The sequence below is a fragment of the Chondrus crispus genome, genomic scaffold (assembly GCF_000350225.1).
Source record: "Chondrus crispus Stackhouse genomic scaffold, scaffold_4, whole genome shotgun sequence".
Classification (NCBI taxonomy): domain Eukaryota; phylum Rhodophyta; class Florideophyceae; order Gigartinales; family Gigartinaceae; genus Chondrus; species Chondrus crispus.
The window spans coordinates 572,659-581,257 of NW_005179249.1; positions in this window are offsets into that span (position 1 = coordinate 572,659).

Below are 8,599 nucleotides of genomic sequence, written 5' to 3' on the forward strand. Positions count from 1 at the left end.
GAAAATTCTGCTCTGCATCACGAAGACGCCGATCGCGGACGTGGTGTCGTCAAGAGACGCCAGGTACTGCCATGTGCTGGGCAGCATGTGGGCGCGCGAGGCCTCCGACACGAGGGTGATAAAGTACAGGACAGTGAGCGAGACCCAGTCCAGCACCGGGGCGCGCGGTGGCGGGAGGTGCGCGGCGGCGGGAGGCACAGGGTGTCGCGCAGGGACGGGGAGGACAGCGACGGCCGCAGAAAGAAGAGCGAGGTCGAAAAGGGCACAGTCTGTGGTGGCTGCCTGGCGGCGGCGGCCTTAGGGCCAGCGACCTGGAGGATGGAGGCGTAGTCGGGACGGACGATGCCGCTTGCGACGTGGCTGCTCTGGCGGTGGGCGTCCGGCCGTCGGGCAGGGTGGAGTTGGGCGCCATTGAGGAAGGGGAGGGGGGCGGGGTGGGTAAACGGGAGAGGATGTCCGCGAGGCCTTTGGAGATGCATACTGGTGGCGGGGGCGGGGGGGAGTTAGCGGGAAGAGGTGTGGATGTGGCGGATATGGAGATTGGGGCGCGGGCTAGGGCGCGGGATGGGGGGTGCAGTGTCGCGAGTGAGTCGCGGGGGCGCTGCAGAAAGTGCGATTGTGCCAGATATTCTGGCGGCGGACACGTGCCCGGTTGACATCTGTTTTTTCGCGCGACGCCAACCACAATAGCTGTAAGCAAAACCCACATGGACCAGGGCGCACCTTTCTCGTTTCCCCGTTCCCTGTTTTGGGCATATGGAAAACTCTCCGACCTTCTCGCCAGTACGAACTCGAGACATCCATACCCATGGGACCAATCCGCGGCGCTCTTGCTGAATTTACCCTGCCCATATCTCCCGTTCCATTACGTCGTCTAGCACGACAATCGATGGAATCAAGCAATCTTCCACCATCTTCTACCGCACTGTGGTACAACTCCACACCGCGACCCCCGGCGGGAGATGAGAACCGCCGAGACGGGCGGTTACTACTGTAGTAATCGTGCACGCGCCCTCTGCGAGCACAGTAGTACCTCCACGGCGTACACGTGACACAACCGTTGGCGCCGGTCGTGGCCACGGGCACACGTGTGCCACCCATCCGGTAAGTAATTAGCAATTAGTGGTTAATGGCACAAATTAGCCAATTTAGTACAGTAGCTGGTATACAGTATGTAACAGCTACTGTAGCGGGACAGGTGTCCTGGCGTCCCACTTAGGGGTTAAGACCAGGGGCACCTGCCCCGTTCCAGTAAACGGGGGCAGACTCGCCTCCCTTCCCTTTACGGCTTTTTGCTAACTCCGTCCGGTTTTACCTCTAAGTCTCAGGCTTCGAACCCGTGACCGGCCGTCCGGATCTAACACCACCGACCGGCTGCGCGTCACCGGCCACGTGAGCCTTCCCTCTTTTCGAGTCCTTCCGTACGGTTTGCGCTCGCGTGGGTTACCCAGCGGCGCCCGCTCCCTTACCTCTAGCCCCCCTCGTTCCGAGTGGTCGGGACGAAGGTAGCTATACCACATTTTGGTACTCTTGTGGAGGGCATAACTACAGAGGTTGAGCCCGCACTGGATCGCCAGCGCGAGCAACTACCGATCGGATTGAAAGAGGTCGAAAATCACCGCGTCGATCGCCAGTGATCATCGACGATGAACCGTGCGGATTCCGCCGGAGAAGATACCGCCTCCGGGCGAGCAAGTACCCGCAGTGGCAGAGGCGCACAGCGCCCCCGGATCGACAATCCGGAAGCCCTGCTACGCCCGCCGTCTACCAGGGGCCAGAAGACCCCTTCGGTTTCGGACACCACCGCCGGGCTACCGGCTGGTGGGGGGAACCGCGTACAAGTACTGTACGACGCGTTACTCCCGCGATTACAAACCTGGATGGAGGATTTCCTCGCTGAGGAACTACCTCAGGTCGTCCAGGTTTGCCTCGACCGAACGGCACCAAGACTGGTGGCGGAGCAGGCGGAAACCGCGCTCCGCGCCCTGCTGGACGAGAAGATCGCCCCCCTCGTACGCGACGAGGTGGTGGCAGCGCTCGCCGCGGAGGAGGACGAATCTCCGACCGCATTGGCTCTAAAGGGAGCTATTAGCTCCGCCGTGGCCATCCGTCTGGCCACGACATTTACCGAAACGGGAGGCGCGGTACCGCCGCCGGCGCCGCGCCGTGAAACCATTCCGGGCTCAAGCTTTAATATCGCTTATCCGATCGGCGCCGTACCCGGGATTGATAGGATGGACCCTCACCCGGAGGGCAGAGCCATCTATCTCCCAACCGTTCACGGTGCTACAGGGAGGACCACAGAAAATGTCCTCCCCATACTCGCCGGTATGGGCGGCCCCCGCGGGACAGACAACCGCCTGGGGCTCCCCGAGACAGAGAATCGGGACCCGTACCGGTTGAGCAGAAGACGTGCACCCGGCACGCACAGGACCGAAGCGGAATACACCCGGTATTCCGAGGCAGAAGACCCCCGTCCCAGGACGGATGAAGACCGCGAGGAACGCCGCTGGCGATACAGCGATAACCGCGAGGCACGCCACGGGCGATACCGCGATGCCGGAGGGGGAGGATACCCCTCCGATGATGACCCATCCGGTTCGGAAGACTCTCGCAGGCGGGGCCACAGGGCACGCCGCGATAGAAGCCGAGACCGGCACCGGCACGACCCGTCCGACTCGGAAGACTACCACACCGAGTCGGATGAGGGGCTTCGTCGCTCGAGCAGACGCCGCCGGGCTGCCCCGACGAGCGACGAGCGACGGCCCACGGAAATCAGGCCCCTCAATGACCTGTTTACCAAGGCCGTCAACTACAAGACCTACCGCCTGGAACGGTGTAGCTCGCGCTACGACTCTACAGTAGCGCGGCACATTAACCGTTACCGGAAAAAACTGGACGTGCAGATGAGGTCCCACACGTTCAGCGGTCAAGATCCGATTGCGGTATTGGGATTCCTCGCACGCCTCAAGATGGCGTGCGACCACAACGGGATTACCGAAGGAGCCGCCGTGTGGTGCTTCCAATTCTACCTCACCGGTCAGGCTCACGCCCTACTCCAGTCCCGTCTCAATGGAAATACCATGGCGGTTGACGTGGAGCGGCGCGAGCTGCTCCGGACATACCCCCAGGTCGTCAACTTTTTGTTGCGTACCTATGCGACTGATGAGGTAATTTCCGAAGCGGTTGGTGACGTGACCTCCTTCCGTCAAAGTTCGAACATGACGGAGGAGGTCTACAGTAACCACCTCTGGGACAAGGCCCTCCGATGCGGTACGGTATTCTCCGACCGGCGGTTGAAGTCCCTATTCGTCGAGGGGTTACTTCCCGCCACGTGCGCGCAGGTCCGTAATTACCTCGCCACGCACCCGGATGTCGATTACCAATCCGTGCTCGATACGCGCAAGCGATCGGGGAAACCAATCGGGCTTCCCGTCGACAGGGGATGTCCGCCATGGCGCACCGAGAGCCGTCCGGAGCGGCTAGAAGATTTGACCGCACCGCAAGGACGAGGCCCGTGCTGTCGGTTGAGTCGGCATCCGACATCCCGACGGCCGGGGGATTTGCTGAAGAAGCAATCCTGGCCGTGACGGACCAAACCGCCACGCCGACCTCGATGAGCTCGCCACCGACGAGTTACTATCCGTCGCCGGCAGCCTCGACGGCGGGCGCCCCGGTTCCGCCCGCCAACCCTGGCGACGTGCGCACAGGACCGTACGGGAGGCAAGGGCAGGATCCACGCGTCCGGTTCTCCGGCGGGAGATTTCCCGGACCGCCACCGTGCCGGTTCTGCCTGGACACCACGCACCGACAAGAGGGGTGCCCCGTCGTTGCCGATGCGGGCCTGCGGGCCAAGCTTCTGGAGGCACGAGAGGCCAACTACCAGAAGCTACGCATCCGGCAAGGCCTCCGCCCGGGATCCCCGTTTAACCGCCAGGGGCCGTCCGCTTGGCGAAACCAGCGTCAAACGGCCCCCGCGGGCGTCAACGTGGTCGAGGAACCGCACCTCGACCACACCGAGGACCCCGTGGCGCGAGCCGCGGATGAGACCCGTGAGGACTTGCTGCTGACGGGGAAGCCGGGGAGGACGCGTAGAGGCGACGACGTCTCTCCCCGTGCCCAGCCTCAGAAGCTTAGGCACCCCCGATCCGGCTGCGCCAGTGGAAGCGCAGCCGGGTAACCGAACGGAAGTCCAGGCCATCTGCTTCTTCAAGAAGCAGAATTACAAGATCTCCGCGACGGTTGGTCAGAAGCAGGCGTTGATGGTCGCCATCACACCAGTGCTGGACTCAGGAGCCGGCCCGAACCTCATCCATTTACGGTGTGTCGCCGAGTCGTGGCGACCATCGATAAAACCGGTTCGGAGCCCAGCGCTCATCGACGCGTCAAACTGCGCGATGAAGGCACTAGGGGAAATCCCCCTGCTCGTCCGAATCGGTGAGTTTGTGGCGCGCGTCCCGTTCCTGGTAGTCACGAGCCTCGCCGTGGACTGTATCCTCGGTACGACCTTCCTGGATCGCCACGTCAAGGCGATCCTCCCACCGCAACGGAAGGTCGTGTTCCACGACGCGCCACCCGTGGCGTTAGTCGGAACAACCCCCTCGAGGCACGACCGCAAGATGGCCTCGAGGAGCACCGCACAACAACTACCGCCGTCGGATAAACCCGAACGGAAGCAGGTGTCGTTCCCCGCCAACACACCGTCACGGAAGATCCGCCTCGTCAGAGGGGTGACAATTCCCCCGATGACGCAGGCCATGGTGAGGGTCGCCACGCCGGTGGGGGGGCTGTGTTTTTTACAGAACTCCCCAAAAACCGCGCACAGGAATTTGACCCTCATGGCACAGGGGGTCATGGATGTTGCCCCCGAAAAACCGTTCTCGGTAATGCTCAGCAATTTTGGGCACCGCTCGGTTCACATCCCGAAGCATACCGTAGTCGGACTGGCTCTTCCGTCGCCCACTCACATCCTGACCCTTGGCGACTCGGCCGCGGAAGCGGCCGAAGCTAAGGAAGGGGGAGGGATATTTAATTCCAACCTCTCAACCGCAAAGGAGGGCGCGGAAGAAGCCGCTGACAACCGTACGGACAACGGCGGGGCTGAACAAGCCACGCCGCCCAAGGCGCACCCCGGGGCGGTTGGAACGGATAAACCCGAAGACACCGCCGCCCCTGAGGAGAACCCCAATGCCTGGCAGGAGGACGTCCACATCGGTGCCGAGGACGAGGAGGTACGCTCGGAGATCCTCGAGGTACTGTCCGAATTCAAGGACATGTGGACCGGCCGGTTGGGAAAAATCGGGGCCACGAAGCACCGGATTGAGCTCAAGCCCGGTGCTCGCCCGATTTACCAGGCGCCTTACCGCGCCGGACCAACCGCACGGGAAAAAGAGAAAACGGAGATCGACCGCATGCTCCGGGCAGGGGTAATCGAACCCGCCACGGCCGAATGGGCAAGCCCCGTGGTATTTGTCCCTAAAAAGGATGGTACCATGCGGTTCTGTGTCGACTACAGAAAGCTCAACGCAGTCACAGTTCGGGATTCCTATCCGTTGCCGAGGATGGACGAGTGCATCGATTCCCTCGGCGACGCTACTGTCTTTACCACGCTGGATTGCAACAGCGGGTATTGGCATGTAGAAATCGCCGAGGAGGACCGCGACAAGACGACGTTCGCGTCGCATTGCGGGTTGTACCGTTTCCTCCGCATGCCGTTCGGTTTGAAGAACGCCCCGCGACCTTTCAGCGGGCCGTCGACATCATACTGTCGCGGGTAAAATGGGAAACCGCTCTGGTCTACCTGGATGATGTTATCATCTACTCCAAGACCGTAACGGAACACGTCGCGCACGTCCGCGAGGTTCTACGCCTACTGCGGGACGCGGGCGTGTCGCTGAAGCTGTCGAAGTGCGCCTTCTTCGACACCTCGGTCACCTACCTGGGACACGTTATTCGACCAGGCAGGTTGGAGGTCGAGCGCAACGTGGTCGCCATCGAGCGCGCTCGACCTCCCCAGAACCAAACGGAATTGCGGTCATTCTTAGGAATGTGCAATGTTTACCGCCGGTTCGTGAAGGGCTTCGCGAAAATAGCCGCTCCGCTTAACCGGAAGACGGGGAAAAATCAACCCTTCGAGTTTGAGGTTCTTACCGATGAGGAATACGAGGCGTTCGTGGAACTAAAGAACCGCCTCGTGTCCCCACCGATCCTCGCTCTACCCCGTTACGGAAAAAAATACACCCTGGATACGGACGCTTGCGCGTACCAGGTCGGCTGTGCCCTACTACAGGAGCAGCCGGACGGCGACCGCCTACCGATCGGTTATTGGAGCCGCGCTCTCACGGACGCGGAGAGGAACTACACCACTACCGAGAAGGAATGCCTCGCCGTCGTATGGAGTATTCTCACGTTTCGACCATACCTGTATGGGAATACGTTCGACCTCCGTACGGATCATGAGGCCCTCCGCTGGGTTCTCAACCTGGCGGATAGCTCCGGCCGGCTAGCGCGCTGGCGTCTCCGCCTAGCCGAGTACGACTACGACGTACAGTACCGGCCGGGTATTAAGCACCAACTCGCGGATGGTGTATCACGCTTCCGAGTTGACGGCGCAACCCCCGAACCGGTTGACGACGAGGTCCCGTGTTTCGCGGTACAATGGCGAGAGGAGGAGCATAACCCCCGCCAAGGTACCGTACAATGGGAGACCCCCGTCGACCCGGGGAGAGCTGAGCACGCGTTCGCGGTTATACCCGAAGAACGCGACGTCTCATCCGTAACGGTGGAAGAGTTCCTTAGGGAACAGGCCGAGGACCCCTTCTGTAGGGCGGCCGCCGAGACTGTGGGGAACCCGGACTCGCGTTACGACGTTGACCGATACGGGTTCGTCGTCCGCAAGTCCCCCCTCGATGGGACCTTGCAGCGGGTGGTACCGAAGCGGCTCCGGGCGAAGATATTGTACCTCGCCCATCATCCCCGCCTAGCCGGACACCCGGGCGGTACGAGGATGTACTATACCCTCCGGCGGGAATATTATTGGCCTCATATGGCCAACGACGCCTTCAGTACCGTACGGAATTGCGCGTCATGCGCTGCCACCCGGGGAACCCTGGTGAGGCACCAGAAGGATCTCAAGCTCTTCCCAGCGGCAGGACCGCTGGATTTCGTCGCCATGGACCTGCTGGGCCCTTTACCGAAGACGGCGCACGGGAATCGCCACGTGCTCGTCATGACCGACCGGTTTACGAAGCTGACGCGCAGCATCCCGTTACGGACAACCACCGCGTCCGTCGTGGCAAACGCCTTCCTGGACATTTGGGTCTACGTATACGGCGCACCTCGTTACGTGCTAACCGATAACGGACCACAATTTGCCGCCAAGTTCTTCGACGCGGTGTGTGCCCTCCTGGGGGTGAGGCATTACCTGACTACCGCCTATCACCCGCAGACGAATGGGCAAACCGAGCGGTTCAACCGTACTCTGGTGCAGCGCCTCCGACACTATGCCGCGGAGCACCAGAGGGACTGGGACGAATACATCCAGCCCCTGACCTTCGCGTATAACACGCAGGTCCACCGGTCGACGGAGACAACCCCGTTCGACCTGGTGCTGACGCGACCACCGTGCGGTTTGGCACTGCCTGGGACTGTACCGCAGGATGCCGTCTCCAACACGAAAGATCCGAGAACCCCGGTACAGTACAAGCGCGCGACGCTGCGTAAACTACGCGACGCCCTTGAGCGCGCGCGGGTGAAGCTAACCGCGGCGCAAAGGCGATACAGGCCGACTTCGATAAGAAGGTACGTTTCCGTCCGGTCATCGAGGTGGGAGACCTGGTCTATGTCGACCGCCCACCTCGGCCATTGACGAGTACCGAACGGGGAGACCTGCCAAGTAATGACGGGGGACCCTCCGTCAAGCCGTTACCGAAAACGGAAGGCCCGTTTCGGGTCCGATCCGCTACGGAGACCACAGTGGTCGTCGATCAAGGCGGGGTCTCAAACCGCGTGAGCATCGATCGGATAACCCGGATGCCGCGGGGGCCCCGCGACGTCACTACGGCCGCCCCGATCCAGCCCGCGGCGGGCGGAGAACCCGAACCCGCCGCGGAGTATGTGGTCGACCATCTGGGAATTCCAAACCTTGAAATCATTGCCGTCACTCAATCTTCGGTCGATTCTGTTTTAAACAAAGGGTAATGGCGGGCTCCTAGACTAAAACCAATCTCCTAACAATGGGATCGTCGTCGAACCCCGCGTCCTTAGGATGTGATCGTAGAACGCGGCAATGTTATTTCGCAAGAGACCATTGGCAACAGGCGAGAGGATTCTAATGATCACTCTTGTTTATTTGTAGTCTCTGAACGTAATATAGATCGTTGCGAGCGAAATGTCGTTTGTTTACGTGCTGTAGTTTTCGTAATGACTAATGCAACGTCAAGAAACACTTGCCTTGCATAAACCGTGCCTGACCCTGACCTTATTCCTCGGTCATCCGTTCTGAAGGTAGAATTTGTCCCTCCTTCAGATAAAGACCGGTAGGGACACGTAGAGACAGCGGCAATAATGCAATGTCTTATTCATGGTTCACCACGGGTAA